General features: G+C 49.3%; 1 protein-coding gene across 2 annotated transcripts in view; it reads left to right on the top strand.

The window, feature by feature from the left end:
* The first annotated feature begins 6115 nt into the window (after positions 1-6115).
* The window catches only part of KCNJ1 (potassium inwardly rectifying channel subfamily J member 1), a 34725-nt gene continuing 23124 nt past the window's right edge, over positions 6116-17716 (top strand). The window contains exon 1 of one of the 2 annotated variants that reach the window (XM_055304896.1): positions 6116-6293. The gene's annotated coding sequence lies outside the window, so the exon portion shown is untranslated. Of the gene's footprint in view, positions 6294-15665; positions 15745-17716 lie in introns of those variants that run through there. The other variant, XM_055304897.1, reaches the window with a different exon arrangement.

Below are 17716 nucleotides of genomic sequence, written 5' to 3'. Positions count from 1 at the left end.
TGTCCTCCAGGGTGGTCCCTCACCTCATCTGGGCTCGCCTCTTCCGATCACCCACGCTGGGTCCCTACGTCTGGGATTTCTCATCTCTGTCTGTCTCTCGTTCTCTCCCTCGGGGTGTCTGCCCTCTGTTTTGGCTCACGCATCCTCCACTAATTTCCTGGAGCACAGTCCCCGAGAAGTAACGTTTTTCCAGTTTTTTCTTCTTCCTGGAACTTTTGTGGGCTAGTTTGGGTCCTCCAAGAAGCAAGTTGCCGGGACAGCGGTGAGCGTGCAAGGAAGACGCCCCCTTGAGGGGACGTTGGGGGGGGAGCAGGGAGGTGCAGGGTGGATGGGCCCCTGGTGCAGGAGACAGGAAGGGAAGGTTGGAGGGGTCACGTCGGAGACCACTGTCCTGGAGCGACAGCCGCCGTCGGAGGAGTCCCTCCCGTGCCTGGACCAACCTGCCTTGGTGGCTGGAAGCAGCCCGAGCAACGACAATAATGGGTCCCAGCAGGTGCAGGGCGGTCCTCAGCGGCTGCGGGGCCAGAGTCAGAGGTCAGCTGGGCACGTTCTCTGGCTGCCACGTCGTCCCATGAGGATGCCAAGTCGCCTACACTGACCCTGTACTTCTCTAGTCTTTCCCCTCCTATCCTTGACCCTTAAAAAAGAATCCTGACAAGTGTTCTCAGCTGTGTTTTCCAATTATTTTACCTCATCTAATATTTTTAATTCCTAAATGCTCTTTCTTTTATGGGGGGGGGATCCTTTTTCTAGCTTCCTGTTCAGTTTTTAAAATACTTTTTAAATCATTTTTTACATAAGTTTATTAATGTAAGACACCATGATGACTCACAAGGAAAAAAAAAACCCATGTTTCCTATTAAACTGTGACACGATACTTTCTTAGAATGTTTACCATATGCTTTATTGAAATTGTTGTTAAAGATTTTTTGTTACAGGTGTTTTACCATTCGTCATAGTGGTGCATATTTTAAAACTGGTGAGATGAATTGCTCAACATATTTCTTTTTTTTTAAGATTTTATTTATTTATTCACGAGAGACACACAAAAAAGGTAGAGACACAGGCAGAGGGAGAAGCAGGCTTCCTGCAGGGAGGCCTGATGCAGGACTCTATCCCAGGGCCCCAGGATCATGCTCTGAGCTGAAGGCAGATGCTCAGCCACTGAGCCACCCAGGTGCTCCTGCTTAACATATTTCTAAAGAAATTTCCCATTTGCAGTGCAGCTTTTCTGAATCCCTTTGACATCCAGAGTTGTTGATTCCTCCTTATGTGTTTTGTCACGAGATAGGTCCTCTGTGCCATCAGGAGCACTGGTGGTGCAACATTTCTTTAAAAAGTGCTCCGCTGTAGTCTCTGGGATTTTTTCATTGGCTCCTGACACCTGTCCTGCATCATTTGCTGCGGGCGCATCCTCGTGTGACACACAATAGTCCAAAGATCTAGCTTCCTGTCCTTGCTCATGTCTGCACTGTAGTCCTTTCTTTCTGCACCTAAGTGTGGGTTTTAGCCATTTATTTTGCTCTCTGCTCCCTCTCTCCCCAGGTACCCTTTCTGTTTTGTCTTGATCTTTCTCTTTCATGTTAGAGCCATGCCTCAAATGTCTAATGACCTGTGGCTGCCTATTGACATTTAAGAGAGGTGCCAACAAGCTCAAAGCTGCAAGGGAGAGGGGCTGGGTTAGCTCCTGCAGCTTGGGTGACCCCCGGGGGTCAGTCCTGGAGGTCCTACCTCTCAGCGCATTGTGTATTCCAACACAGAGAGAGAGACAAGTGTGCGCTTCTCCTGCGTGGGGACCGTGGGGACCGACGGGGGCCTGGGTGCTCAGAGGGAGGAGCGGGGCAGGGGTCTCCCAGGCAGGAAGGCCCATTTCCATGCCACCCCCTTGCTGCTTTCAGTTCAGCGTTTCACCCCTGCCCTCAGCTACATTTGAAGAACCCAAATCCTCACGCTCTGCTTTTCTCCACGGTCATCTTCAAAGCCCAGGCTGGGGACGCTGCTTTCTGCAGGCACAGCCACCCCTTTGCCTGCTTCTAGCCTCCCACAGCAGCGCTGCCTTGGGGCTGCTGGGGCCCCCACCCCTGGGGCTGAGAGCTTGCAGCTGGCTCCCCCAGCCGCCACTTGGGTTGCCCTCTTCATTTGCTCTCCAGCTTCCTGAGTTTTGTCAAAATCCCTTGACTGTCGCCTTTCCCATTCTCTTGGTCTTTGTGGATTTTTTTTTTTACCTCTTCAAACTCCTTGCCTCTCGTTTTCATGGCGTTCCAGTGGGAGCAAAAATGAACATGGACCTACCATATTTTCATCGCAAAATTCTTTTTAATTTCTTTTCCAGATTCCCCAAATGAGGAGGTCAGGGCTTTGTGAAGAATGCATACCGTGCTGGAAAGGGTACAGTTAGAACTGCTTTTTTCTTTTCTTTTAGTTGAAGTACAGTTGACATACGATATTATATTAATTTCAGGGGGTCTAATAAGACCTGCTCTTTCTTTTTAAAAAATTTTATGTATTTATTCATGAGAGACACACACAGACACATGCAGAGGGAGAAGCAGGCTCCCTGTGGGGACCCCGATATGGGACTCGATTCTGGGACCCCAGGATCACGCCCTGAGCCAAAGGAAGATGCTCAACCACTGAGCCACCCAGCCACCCAAGACCTACTGTCTCACTAACTAGAGTGGAGGCAGGACAATGACCCAAACCCGTTTCCTCACATGCGGACATTGGGTCCACCTGGTAGATGATCACCTCAGTGAGGTGATGGCTGGGAGGAGCTGATGCATCCGAGGGGGGCCTGAATTTGCACCCCAGCTTGGTCACATGCCAAATGAGCACCTGGAGATGGGTGTGTCTGCTGGTCTGTGAGTACACTGTTTACAGTAATGCTTAATCCGAAGGCTGTTAGGAGAACTGAGCTGCTGTGGGCGAAGCCCCCACGCAGACGGGGAGCTTAGCCCACAGTGGGTCCTCCCCTTCCTCTGTTCAGACCAGGAAGGCCTCGCCTTAGCAGTGCTGCTGTGACATGCACCTCGCGCCCTGATTGTCCAGGCGAGCCCCAGAGCCCCAGGACCTGGTCTTGCCCGACACCTGCTCCGCAGCCCAGGCTGCTACTTGCCTCTTGGACGTTGTCAGGTGCTATACCCTTTGCGGTGGGAATGGGATGACCCGCTTTCCCCTCGGTCAGACAGGCACGTCTAGAGGACAGTTATCTACCCAAATGGCTCCTGTTGGGATATTAGTCACAAGTAAGAATATCTTTGAAATGTTCCAGATTTCTTAAAAAAAAAAAAAAAAAAAGAAAGAAAAAAGTAAACCATTGCACTGACTCTGGGCTCCGGCCCAGGTGCGGAGGCAGGGAGGCTCAGGGTGGAGAGGCCGACTTGTTGATGAAGGCCGCAGGCCGGGGCCAGGGCAAAGGGCCAGGCCCTAGCTGGGGTCACCGTGGGGCCGGAGCCAGACAGCTGATGACTTTCTGGGCGAGCAGAGTGGGAAGGAGTGGCAGGATTCCTCCCAGACGGCGGGCAGGGGGCAGGAATCCCGCTGCCCTCGTGGCAGGTGCCGCGCTCCAGCAGGTCAGACATCCTCCCTCGCATCTCATAACCAAGACTCCTGGAAATGGAAGAAGCATCAGCCCTCCCCTCTCTGTTGCCTAGCAACGGCCTCCTTCTCCTTCCCCTGGGTCCCCAGGGGCCTTCTCTCCCGTGGGGGATGGAGGTGAGATAATTACCTGGTCTGCATGACACGTTCTGGCTGCTTCGTGCAGGAAGTACTTGCCGTGCAAATGAATAAGGCACTTAGGAAACCATTTATTTTCCTCATTTGGGGTTTGTTCTGCACTGTCATCAGGAATTAATGTTTACTTTTTTTTTTTAAAGATTTTATTTATTCATGATAGTTACACACACACACAGAGAGAGAGGCAGAGACACAGGCAGAGGGAGAAGCAGGCTCCATGCACTGGGAGCCCGATGTGGGATTCGATCCCCGGTCTCCAGGATCGCGCCCCGGGCCAAAGGCAGGCGCCAAACCGCTGCGCCACCCAGGGATCCCTAATGTTTACTTTTGAGAGGTGTCTGTTTGCATGTGTGGGTATTTCCAGTCGTCTGGTGGGTAGTTGCGGGATTAAAAGGCATACCCACGGCTCACACTCGGACTCGGGATGTCAGCCCCTGCCCTGGAAATTGGATCAGAGAAGCCCTTTTCTTGAATTGTCCTGTGCCACCCCAGTGCCTCTGAGAGTCAGGGCCCCCTGAGAGCTCCCAACCTGGCCGAAGAGCAGGTGCCAGCCCAGGGCCTGGGAGGAGAGGCACCAAGATAGGATTGATGGTGCAAAGATTTTATTTGGGGAAACACATAGGTGAGAGAAAATAGGGAAGGTTCCGGGAGAGCCATGGGATGAGACTCAAAGTTGATTCTGAGTGACAGAGACACGGAGGCAATGCTGAAGCCTCCTAGCTTGCCCTGGAGTTTCAGGAAGGTACAGAAATTCTCCAGCTAAACTGTTCCTGGGGGAGCCAGCACCCACCCTGGGAAGCCCAGCAGTGGCCTTCCCGGGTGGGCCCTGTGCTCTTTCACTCGGACTTGGGCACCTCCAATCCCTGTCCTTGGACGTCTGCAAGATACTATCTCATGGCCCCCACAGCCAGACTTGAGGAAATGCACTGCTGGCAGGGGAGGGTGGGGGCGAACCTGGTGTGGGGAGGTTATCCTGCCAGTGGGGTCAGGATACCCGGAAAGGCAGGTAGAGGACCACACAGCCGAGGTTTGAGAAGGAGGTACTTTTGGAGAAAAGGGTGAACCTAGGGACAGAGGAGCAAGGGTGGGAACTGGCGTGCCCACAGGAGACCTCCCGTGAAGGGGGAAAGGCACATCTAGCCCCGGCTTTGAATCTCTCCTCTTGTTCCTTTCCCATGGTCTTGCTCCCAGGAGAGGCTGCTTATGATCAAACTTCACACGGGAAATGCGACTGTAAGCTGCTTTACTGACACCTACTGTATTCTTCTCTGTTTACTGTAACACCTGATTGTATTTACAAGTGTTTGGAAAGAACATTTCCTTTTTCCATGTGATTATGCATTCATTTCCATTTTATCCTCCCTGTGAAAAATCACTAAGTATGAACTCTGTTGTGTAATTGAGGGGGTGGGGGCAGCACCACTGACAGGTGACCTCCCAACCACGGGGCCGCTCTCCAGTTTCTTCTGCTCTTTTAATCGCTGAGCCTCCAGTAAAAGCCTGAAACCTCACACCACATTGTGTGGTGTTGACTGAAGAAGAAGGCGGCAGGCGGTGAAGGGATGTGTGGCCTGCCCACATTGTGCACCACCCACCCTCCCAACCACTCCATGGAAACAAAGTGACAGCTCATCAAGGAGACTGTTTTCAGATGCTCCAGGGGGTGACCAGCAGGAAAGTCCACGGAGGACACCGTGACAGGGAGGAACTCTGAGAGAGCATGTCTGATTGTAAGACCTCCTCTCCCTCAGGACAGACTAGAGGGAGGCAGGCCCTAGGGTTGGGGATAGGAAGGCAGACAGAAAGGTGATGCTTGGGGCATGTTGGTTTTCATGAGTGTTTACTCAATGTCAAGTGCTTCACATACATGACCTCACTCCCCACCACAGACCTCAGAGGGTGAGCATCTAGGAGTTTGTCCCCAGGTGACACAGTCAGTAGAGCATGGGTGTTGCTCCCTGTTTGTCCTATAAAGTTCCTGATACAAAGCTCTACATAGTGCTGGGACCAGGGAGATGGATGAATGCTCAAGAGGTCAGGGCAGCCTGACCTTTTGTGGTCACTCAGTGAGTCACAGGGCAGGAAAATTTTGGAGGGGCTCCTTGGGGACCCCAATTCCCACACCTGGAGGCACCTAGCCTGTGTGCGCTCAAGTGCACCCTCATGCGTTTGACTTGGGACACTTGTCAGCATGAGTGAACTGGCCTTCTGGTTCCAAGCCATGGCTCCATAAACAGATCCTTCTTAATTAGCCTTGGCAGCCCAACACCTCTGGTGTATCTAGCTCATTCCACCGCCACGCCTACTCTTGTTGGATCCAGTTCTAAAGTAAACTATGTTCTTTGAGAGCTGTCGCATACAGATGAGTTGGCAGCCAGTCTGAGCTGACCCTCAGACTCGTAAAAACCTACAGGGCCTCAGCACCCTCACCTGGGATACCCAAACTCTTGGACGAGAGGTGCAAGACGGGTCCAAGCAGCCATCAAGGACGTGGCTACTTTCTTGGGGACCAAGAAATTGAGTTTTTGTCTCTGCACTTAACTCTGGCAATCCATGAGGTAAGAGGGTGAAATGCAGCATTGCCTCTTTGTAGAAAAAAAATAAGTTGATTCTGGTGGAAATGTAACCCTCCTTTTTCCGTACCTCAAGTCTAGACAGGCTGTCCACCACTCCTGGGGGTTTAGAAGTGTGGTTTTAACTTGCTCACTTGAGGCTCTCCATCTCCTGATCACACCTGGATTACACTGTGAGCTTCATCCCGCCATCCCTTGGCCATTTGAGCCTAGAGCTGGAGTACAGCGAAAGCCTCTATCTAGTCCCACCATGCCTGGTTCCAGTCTTCCCTTCTTGGTAGTGGAGATATGTGCAAGGATTCTGTTCCCGATAGCATCATTTCCCTTGTGGCGGGAACTTGCATAATAGCAGGACCTCCCTTAGAGCTTCTCCATCACGAAGGCAGAGGATAAAATGCTAATAAGGTCTATTATGGAAAAGGCGCAAGGCTTATCTGGGTGAATTGTGTTGGTAAGACATTTTGCTTACCTTCTCCTGAATGCCTTTCCTTCCTTTGATGAAATGTTGCCTGATTGTGAGTGAATGCATTTGGATTTCTCAGCATTTGTTCAGCTCCCTAAATTTCTGCTGTGACAAATGCTCTGTAGCAGTGAGTGGCAACTGTTTCCCTAGTGCTCTGCTTTATGTGAACCTAAGAATGAACGGGCATGGAGCCCCTTCTCCCAACATCTCTATCATATAGATTCTAGGCATAGTTGCTCCAAAGAAGTTTGTCTTTTGCAATAGGCAAGCTTTGGGAAGAGTTTTTTTTTTTTTTCCTTCTTCTTTAGTTGCATATAAAATAGAGCAAAACATGGTGATTGTGGTAAGGCGGCCATTTTAAATATGAATTTTCCAGGTCTATCAGTGGGTGCTCTTCAATCATGGGCTTGGCTCGTCTTGTCTTGCTCAACGTTGTTTAGTGATAGTGTTATCCTCACTCAGTCAGCTTCAGTTTTTCAAAGCAGAGTGAGGTAGGGGTATCTGATAATTTGTGAGCCATCAGAAAAAAAACAAAAACTTTTTTTTTTTTTAATACTTAAAGGCATGAAGATGGATTTTCTTCTGTGTCAGGAGCACACCAAGTCATTTAGGTGCAGGACTGAACTTGTAAGAAGCACAGGGAGTAAATTCCTTGTGAATGGTACTTGGTGCTTTGGTGGCATTTGGTTTCCTCTGATTTTTTTTAAATAAATTTCATATATAAGATACTGTAATTGCCAAGAATGCTTTGCTCTGCAGAGCATGTCACTTTCTTGTTTTGAGTAATTCATTTTTCTAAGCTAGGTTACAAATCTACCCTGGACCTTTTCACAGCTCAGTGATTTTCCAAACGTTCAGCTCTGACTCCCATGCTTTGCCTTTTACCTGCCCCGTGACTTCCATGGATTCAATGTTTCCTAATTCCTTCCCGTCAAGTTTTCACTGGGATTGCTTATCTCTCTCGGCAGCGTGACCCTGAGTTTGACCCAAACTTCACCCCTCTTGCTTCTACCATTTAAGATGCTAATAATGACTATTGCCTTTCTTCTCATCGACATTGTCCTCATTAATATTATTATGTACATATGGGTTTTTTCCTCATTTGCCTTTCCTTAAGCTTATAATGAGCACCCGTGATGTTGTAGGAACTGTGCTAGGCCCTGGGAAATTACTGAACAGCTCCAGTTCTCATGGCACTTACAGTTTAGGGGGTACATAAGTGGGAACCAGTAATTACCCTCCAGCAGGATACATACGACGATGAATAAGGACTACCACGCAGCAATGTAGTCATGATATAATCCCTGCATGCACTGGAGGGACGTTCTACTTTGCCTGAAGAAGTCCTTATGAAAGCATAATCTTCAACTCCCGTAGTAGGCAGGATGGTGCCTGTGGGGGGCAGGAGGAAAGGCATTGCAGAAAAAGGAAATAGCATTTGCAAAAACATGGAGTCATGAGAGAGCATATAAGCGGCAGGTACAAGGAATACCAAGCTGGTGCGGGGTGGGTGGTATGGGGAGGGGTGAGGAAAGATGATGCAGGGGATGCTGCAGAGAGAGAGTACACATGAGAGATGACTTTGTGTGGGATGCTAAGGAGCTTGGGCAGTATCTTGAAGGTGGTGGGGAACCATATAAGATTATATTTATGTTTTAGGAAGGTTGCTTGATTTGCAAAGTGCAAGGTGGATGGGGGGTGGGGTAAGACCAGTAACAGGAAAACCAGTTAGGGGATTCCTATGAGGCGGAACCCACAAGATCTAGGGGCAAACAGGCTACCAGGACCAAGTGTAGCTTGAAATAGGAACCTGAGAGTCAGCTGGTCTCATTCAGGAAATTTCCCCAAAGTCCAAACCATGACCAAACTTTGAGTGAAAAGAGCATTTTTCCTTTTTTAAAAAAGATTTATTTATTTGAGAAAGAGAGAGAGACAGAGAGAGAGAGAGAGAGAGAGAGAGAGAGAGAGAGAATGAGTGGGAGGGGCAGAGGGAGAGGGAGAGAATCTCAAACGGACTCTGCACTGAGTGAGGAGCCCAATGTGGGGATCAATCCCATGACCCCAAGATCATCACCTGAGCCAAAACCAAGAGTCAGATGCTCAACTAGCTGTGCCACTAAGGTGCCCAAGAGCATTTTCTTTACATTTGTCTTCATACATCCACTATGGCCCATGGGGCACAGAAACATGAATTAATGATCCCCAGACGACATGAGGAGTCAGTGACTGTGTGGGGCAGGTGACTGCTTCCTCCTCAGAAATAAAGCAAATGGTCAATTGTTTTTCTGCCCCACTGAAATGCATGCCTGTCTGAGGAGAGGGAGGGTTTTCAGCAGACTGAGCCTGCATCTCTTATCCCCACTGAGTATCTATGCCTCAGATGAAGCATCATCCTGGGTTGCCTACTAGGAGGTAGGGGAGAAAATGTGTCATTCCTTATTGCGGAGGCTTGAAGTTGGGACCATATCGGAAGTAACAACAGAACTGCTGAAAGCTAGAAGCCCTTGTAACCGTTATCATAACTACCATTAATTGTCCAAATGCATTCCCGCTTAAATAGGAGTCAGATACTAACCTATCTTTCCTGTGGATGATTCCTGAGAGTGAGAACTATTTTCAGACCCGTTTTGCAGGGAGGTAAAGAAGAGAAGAAGGGAAGGGAACTTAGTGTCTCCTGAGTTTTTCCCAACAGGGTCACATGGAAGACGATGACGTTTGTAAGACGTGTTGGGATTAGTGAAGAGGCTGTCACTCCAGGCCTAGTCACTCATTCCAGGCCCAATGTTGCCTCAAGGGCCAGGGGTCAATATCTTGGTACACATGACTCCATACAGGCACACTGAATAGCTCAGGGCTGAGTAACCGGAGCCAGGTCACACGGGCAGTAAGTGACAGAGCTGGGACTATATGTCTGTCACATATCTCTTCTCTTTTTGCTTGGCAGGTGGGTGACAGGCCTTGAAATATTAAGTGAGGTCTCATGGTTCAGAATATCTGGAAAAATCAGCACTGTGGGATTTAAGTCCTGATCTACCTCAGTCTACCCACTTAAGGCAACTCTAGAAATTTTCTCCCTAGAGCTGAAATAAGTCCTGGGGTCCAGGCAGGAGCATTAGGCCCAAGAAAAAGAATATGCTAGGATATTCATTGCGTTGCTAGTTCAAGTCACTATGGAGTGAATTTATTGGCTCAGAAATCAAAGTTTTCCCAGTAATTAATTGAGGATAGTTGAATATAGCAATTAATTTTAAAGACTTCTGCTTTTTTTTTTTTTTCCCACACTGGTTGGGCATTTTCAGAAGAGGAAGTGATGGTCAGCTTGATACGAGGGGAAAACCCAAAGGGATTATCTACCTTCATCTCCAGGCCAATAAAATTATTCCAATTTTACAGGTTGAGAAAAAAAAATAATTGGACAATGATGACTTAGCCTAAGCCAAAATGTAAGAAGAAAGTAAACCTTCCCAATCTGCTCTGTCTTTGGGGAATCTATAAGATTCATGAGTAATATTAGCTCTTCTCTAGATAGATAAAAAATGGTTGGGTTGGCTATATAGTTTGTAATCTTCATGAACAAGCAGGGAGTGTGTGGAAACTAGAAAAGCAAAATGGGATAAAACCAAACTAAAAAACACTGCAAAAAAATACGAAAAAGAAAAAGAAAGAAAGAAGGAAAGGAAGGAAAAAGATGAAGGAAAAATTAATGTGGAGACATATAGGACTTTTCTCTTCTAGAAAAGTCAATAATAAATGCAAAATAACCTTAAGGTCAAAGGGCTCATAGGAGTCCATTCTTGGCTCCAGATGGAATGATCCTAAGCCATTCTTGCTGAGCTTATTAGGAAGAATGTCCAGAGAAAGTGTTGCTGTCCTTGCTGTCGCCTTGTCAGAATCTGTGAGCAGATAAAGACAGCACTGCCCTTAACATGTGAGACTCCCTGGTTCTGTTTGAGGAATAACAGAAAAAAAACAAAACAGTGCGGAGACTGGACAACTTCAAGACTATTGAGTCTACAGATGTTCAACCCCAGGTAGTTGGTCCTGGAAACTCTTATTAAGGGCTTGGGCTGTTAATAAAAAATTCAAGCCAACAGCATCACATAAAAAACCAGAGTATTGGAACTACCCTTAAACAATCTTCCTAAAGGTTCATCAAGTCCAGCTCACCCATTGTGCAAAAGAAGAAACTAAGGTCTAGAAGAGCAAACTGACTTGCTCAAAGTCCCCAGTAAAATTACCAACCTGAATTCACGCAATGTCGCTTTGGGTCAGTAACCTCCTCCTTGTTCAAGGGAACCTGTTGTTATTTTCCTAAAACGATTTCCCAGGATGCAACAGTCTGCCTCAGTGTGCATGTGCATACATTATGTCCTGCCGATCAAGCCTTGCCAAATTTGCATTTAGGTGTGACGCACGTCACTCCCTTATGCTCCTAATAGAAGATTCTTCTTGAATTCTCTGTGAAATACAAGCCAGAAATTTCCACTTATTTAGAATGTCCCCCTGTCCAGTAGTACCCTCCCTCACTTGCCATTGCACAACCACCAGTGTTTCTTGGCTTGCATTCAGGAATTGTATTTACCAGAGTGTATCAATGTGGCACCATATCCCCAGGGAGCAGATTTAAATATGCAACACAACGCGGTTGAAAGCAACAGGTTAATACTGTCTTTGCACTTAGAACAACCAAAGCTCTCTCAGGTGACTACCCCTAGGGAAACTCATGGTTCACTGCCCTTGATTAAATTCTTGGGAGCTTTCTGGCTCTATCCAGATCTGCCATTTGTCCTTGAGGAGCTCGACAGAGTCTGGAAACCATGAATAACTCTGTTGCTAACTTCTCACAGGAAAAGACTACCTGAAATTTGGTTCCTTGGAGTTCAAGTCCAATGATGTTGTGTTCGGAGAGATAAGAGTAATCCCAGTTTCGTGCTGGATGGTGCATTCGACCGTTTCAGGGATCAAGGTATTCTGATGCTGTTAGGGAGCTGGACTGCTGATGAATTATGCATACGGTATGGAGAGCTTGAATTGGATTCAGAGATAAGTCACAGGAATGGCCAGAAGGTCACCTTAGAAGACTTCTGGGAAGTCCATGCTGTGTTGGGCTCTTCTAAAGTGTGAAGACACAGTCCCTAACCTGCAGAAGTTTTGGTCTCACTGGGGCACTCTCTTCCCGAGTCTGTTTCCAGGGTGGCCCGAGTCAGGTGGAGTGGTTGAGGGGAGAAGGTTAGTCTCCTTCTGGAGCCCCTCCATCCCCTCAGTAGAGGGGAGAAGGGAACCCCTGAGCCCTGAGAGGTCCTAACTCATTATGCTTACCTGGACCAGGTCTGAGAAGCCCCCGGGGGCTTGTGGCTCTTCATGCTCCTTTCCCTTGCCCAGATCCATTGTGTGGGAGATACAAGGTTTCCTTCCACAGCCAATGCAAATGCTCACCGCTAAGACTCTGACATGGTGAAGTCTGCTGAGGAAAGAGGCAAGCTGAGAAGTGGAGAAAAGTGTGCACAGGATTTGGACTTTAATCACCTTTTTATAAGTGGGTTCCTTCGGCTCTGTGTTGCCAGCCGCTGGTGGTCTTTGTGGTTTGGGATTTCTATGGACAAAAATGCTTCTTTAAGTGTCTAGTGGCAGAGAAGGGAGGGGTGTGGTGAGGTGAGGGACGTGGGCCGGGTGTGGGCTGGCTCCTGGAGCAACGCGAGTGGAGAGGTCCCACACTCAGGGCACCATTCCTCCTGGAGAGTCTGCCTACAGTGGGAGCGAAATGAAGATGGGAAATGGGTCGTCATTTGAGAAGGTCGGCCAAGGGTGGTGGGCTAAAGGGCTTTCCAATATAGATAGGGGCCTGCTTTCTCACACCTGCTGGACACAAGATGCCAGTGGATTCAAATCCCAGCCTACGGATTGGAGCAGATATCAGGGAGAAGCTTGGGCTGTGGAGGTGCGGAGAGTCAGGAAGAGATCTCAGAGGGAACTGGATTCCTTACGCAATCACGGAACCTGTGTCCATTGGGCTGGGAAGTGGTTCAGGGGCTGCCAGCCTCCAGGCCGGCCTCGCTGCTCCTGGAAGCCTCTTCCCTTCCTGGGTCCGGAGAGGGGGCCTATCACGAGCTCCTGACTCTTGTCTTGTGTCCCTGCACCACAGGCATGAATCCCCAGTGACCCCACTGGGTCTAGTGGCTTCAGGGAGCAGATACATGTTTCTAATGATGCACAGTTTAGGTGGGTCCCAGGGGCAGCCACTTCTGGCTACCTCCCCTGCCTGGGTCTGCAGGGTGAATGAGTCTTGCAGCTTCCTTCCTGCCCGAGGCCCGACAGACCCCACAGACCCCACAGGAGCCAGTCGATCAAGGCTCCCCCATCTCTCCCCCAGCGCCCGCCCCTCTGTGCCCTGCCTGCCCTTGGCCCTGCTGCTCGGGCCTCCTCAGTCCTGAATGTCTGCTGCCCCATTCTAAGTGCTTCAGCCCCCCCAGCGGTGCCAATGCAACCAAGCCGCCCCCGCCGGGAGATCAGCCCCCCTGGGCCCCCAGGGAGGGCGGCTGCAGGAAGCAGACCTCTTCAGTCCCCCCCAGCTGGCCGCCTCGCTACAGCGAAGAAGAAGAAGTCTGGCGGAAGCTGGCGTGCGGTGTGGCTCGCTCTTTGCCTGCTCAGCGCTGCGGGCGAGGGGGGCCCCGGGGACTCCAACAGCCAGACCACAGAAAGGCTGATTTCCAAATGCAGCTGCGGGAGAAAGCCAGGCATGTGTCATTGCTCACTGGAGACCAAATGCTGAGCCACCCTAGGCCCGGCCTGAGACGGGGGATGGACAGGAGGCACGACGCCCAACAGCATGCCCTGCTCTCACCTCTGCTCTGCTGCCTCTCCCTGTCTGGGAGTCGTAAAATAATCCCGTTGTACATAGTGTGCTTTTGCTTTTGCAAGTATTCTAGGCAGGGCCGGCAGTGGGGCCCCCGCCTCAGCTAGGGAGGTGACTGCTCCAGGGCAGGGGCGGTGAGCAGGTCAGGGGAGAGCTGGGCCCTCTGGTCTCCGCAGATCTTTCTGGACATCACACCTGGGTTTCAGAACTTCTCGGTTTCTGGAGCAGCTCCAGGCTGTCTCCTGCCTTCTGCTCTCCTTGCAATCTGCTAGCTCCTGGCCCTGCAGCGAGGACCTCCAGGCTCTGCGTCCCCCGGGTCCCCCCACCCCCCGATGTCAAGCTGGTATGGGCTCCCAGGACCCAACCCTGCAGGGGCAGCAGGCGACTTTTCAACATTCCAGTTGGTGATACCGCCACTTTTCTTCAGAGAGAAGCCTCTGGAATCCCTGACATGAGGATAGCAGAGAGACTTCCCGAGTTCCCCAAACCTTCTTTTCCTGCAAGTCACATCCACATTTTAAAATGCAGCAGTTTCCCCCAAGGATTCACGCCACCCTGCCACACCCATGAAGTGTCAGGCACGTATTGGAGGCAGACAGTTATTGCCTTTGCTTTAAGTTGTCAACTTAGGCAAGATCTTCATTGGAAAACTGCTACAACATCATATCATCCTTTCAGTCAAAAAGTTCTTACTTCTGTCTGACTGAGCTCCCTATTGCTACAACTCCAACTCACTTTTGTATGGCCTGTCACTCAGCCATCTGAATTTTCCCAAACACAACATCATTTTCTCTGTATGGTGGCCCCTGGGAGGTAGATGTTACTGTTTTTTTTTTTTTTTAAGATTTTATTTATTTATTCCTGAGAGACACACAGAGAGAGGCAGAGACACAGGCAGAGGGAGAAGCAGGCTCCCTGCGGGGAACCTGATGTGGGACTCGATCCTGGGACCCTGGGATCATGCCCTGAACTGAAAGCAGATGCTCAACCACTGAGCCACCCAGGGATCCCAAGGTAGATGCTACTATTAAGGTTATTTGACAGGCAGGAAAACTGAAGCTTGACTTGTGCCCATCACAGGGTGAAGGCAGCTCCTTTCAGAGCTCTCCAGGTTTTCTAGGTTTCCCTGAAATTCTAGAACTCTCTGAGCAGTGCTTTGGGCAGGTGCCAGCAGGTGCTGCTGCAGGCATCCAGGGAGCCCACCTGGCCCGAGTGGGTTTGTGAGGAGGCTGACTCTGAGCTTGCCCTTGGCCCAGTGAGCACCTTTCCTCTCATCTTGGCATTGCTGCCCTCACTGTCTTTGGTGCCCTGTGCCCTCTGGTTACTGACACTTCTCAAGGTCACTCCCAGTTACTGTGGCTTTCTGAACTCTGAGCACAATCCCTAATTATTGTGTTTACTTGGTTGTTTCTTATTGTCTGTCCAGCTCTTTCCACGTCCCTGAACATCAGTCTTGTTCATACTATCCCAGGCACCTCGCACAGAGCCTGGCATATGGTAAATCCTCAATAAGTATTTAATGACAGGGGGACAAGGAAAAACAAGAAAAGCAGAGCAAGCAGGAAGGCTAGAAAGAAGGGAAACAATTGGAGGGCCTGTCTTTCCCCTCGGCCTTCCTGCCTTTCCTCTGCTACCGTGGACGTTGGAATTCACCCATCATATGGGCCAAATCTTATGGGACTTGTGGCAGAAGGATCTAAAAGACTTGAGTTCCCATCCCAGTTCTGCCTCCTATGAGCTGTCTAATCTCCTGACTCCTCAGCTCCTCCCTTGTAAAGTAAAGATAATTATATGTACTCCATGGGGTCATTGTGAGGATTAAATGAAATTATTTCTGCAAATCCAGTTTCTGGCACATGGCAGATATTCAGCGAGTGTTGTTCCCTTTCCTCTACAGTAATTTCAACCTTCCAACCTCAGTCCTGCAAAGTGAAAGCAATCCTGCAGCGTGCCTCCAGCCCCATATGAGAGGCTATCTGCCCAGCTGGTACGAGATCTTATAGAGAATACACAGCCAGCCTTCCATCTGTGCCAAAGAAAGTCACATTGGAAGAGATGCATTTTAATGAGTTTCTTCCAGTAATTAAACCCAAGGGACACATACACCAGTTGAAACTACGGTAGGCTGAATTCTAGATTTCTAGCTCTGTGAATTTGGATTAATAACTCGGCTTCTCTGATCTTTGGTCTTCCCCTTGACACACTTGGAATAATAATGATGTTATCTATGTCATAGAGTGGCTGGAGCTGTTGAGTGTTCGCATGGAGAGTTCCTAAGTGTTAGTTATTGTTGGTCCATGCGTTAGAGGACGAACTACCCCCACAGTAAACTAGATTCAAGAAGACTTCACAGAACCTCCATTGATTGCCAGTTACTTTTATACACCTTGTCTCCTTTCATCTTTTTGTTTTGTTTTATAAGGAGGCTCCCCACACAGCATGGAGCCCCGCGCAAGGCTTGAACTCGACCCTGAGATCCAGACCTGAGCTGAGATCAAGTCAGCCACTTAACCAACTGGGCCACCCAGGCGCCCCTCCTTTCATCTTTAAATAACATTGAAAGACACAGCCCCTTCCTGGTTTCATTCATGCATCACCTCATCCACTCAACAGACACTGGCTGTAGCCAGAGAGACGTGTGCCATTCTAGCAACGGTTAATTGTCAGTAAATACGGTGGCATGTAGTTGACTTATTTAATTGCTGTTCTCCGTAGCTTACCTTTCTGGGCTCACCACTGGTCTGCACGCCTCCTGAAGGGGTGGGGCTTTTCTCTGGGCACTTGTGCTTGGCCAGTAGCATGCACTGTCTCCTTGCTTCCAGCTGCCCTTGCGTGCTGACGGGGGCCAGCCCAGCGCCTCACTGTACTCTTGCATTCCGTGTGCTCTCTCCATTTCAGCCACATCTTCTTCAGCTTCTCTGAGCTCTGCATGTGGTTCAGCTGCTTTTGCACTCTTAAAATCGTCAAATCCAAAACCAAGGAAATCAATGCTAAAAACAGGTGGTTTCTTGATCATGTAAATGAGTTCTCAAAAACACATGAATTTCTTATACACATTTCCAAGCACAATATTGAGTTCAAAATACATGAGATCTACGTGCCACTATGCATTATAGAAAATCTAAGCTTTTCTTGATGAGGGAAAAGATGCCCGCAAAAGCATGCAGTGCTGATGAACACGCACGATCTCCCTGCCACCTGTCGGCGTTGGCATTTATGAATTCATGTGTCATTTTCATGCCATCAGTGGATGTTTATTTGGTCATTAGTTGGGTGAGAAAATAAAAAATGTGTCCAGCTGCAACTTGGAGGAAAATTGTTTCTCTCCTTTCCTTCCTCTCTCTCTCTCTCTCTCTCTCATGTGTGCAGCCCAGTAGGTGCTGTGGATATAAAGTGGTGAAGAGATGAGACCAGGTCCCCACACTGTCCTTTCAGCCAGGGGATGACACGGACTTTCACTCATTCAAGAAATATTTGTCCAGTTCCCACTATGGATCTAGGTGCCCAGCATGCAGAGGACAGTGAGGCGGGCTGCTCTCCGGAAGTGCACGTAATAGCAAAGGCGAGATAGACAGGAGGTAAACAAGTAATAAAGAGGCGAACAAACAAGATGACATCTGTCGTGGTAAGAGATAGGAAGAAGCCAGAGCAGAATGGAGTGGCAGGGTTGGTGAGGCAGGGGGCGCCACCTTAGACTGGATGTTGAGGGGGCCTGTTGCTGGGGATGGTGTAGCTGAATCCTGAGCAGTGGGAAAGAGCTGGCCATGGGAAGACCTAGAGCAGGGCATTCCCAAAGAAGGGAACAGTATGTTGAAAGATGAGGGCAGGACATAGCGTGGCATGTTGGAGCAGCAGACTTGGTGGAAAGACTGTGATATGAAGTGGGGCTGGGGAGTGTAGTAGAGCCCGGGTCATATTGGGCCTTGAGGTCATAAGGGCGAGAGGAAGCTCAGAGAGGCTTCAAGGGTGCAGCCACATGATCTGATTGACACATTTAACAATTGCAGTCCGGGGTCTGCAAGGTGCAGTAGCATGTGGTGGGCCCCATAGGATCCCCCCAGAAGAGGATTGCCCAGCTCAGCCGCCGGCCCC

The sequence above is a fragment of the Nyctereutes procyonoides genome, unplaced genomic scaffold (genome assembly GCF_905146905.1).
Source record: "Nyctereutes procyonoides isolate TBG_1078 unplaced genomic scaffold, NYPRO_anot_genome, whole genome shotgun sequence".
Taxonomy (NCBI): Eukaryota; Metazoa; Chordata; class Mammalia; order Carnivora; family Canidae; genus Nyctereutes; species Nyctereutes procyonoides.
The sequence above is the reverse complement of the archived record's forward strand: the minus strand, read 5'-3'. Positions and strand labels throughout refer to the sequence as shown.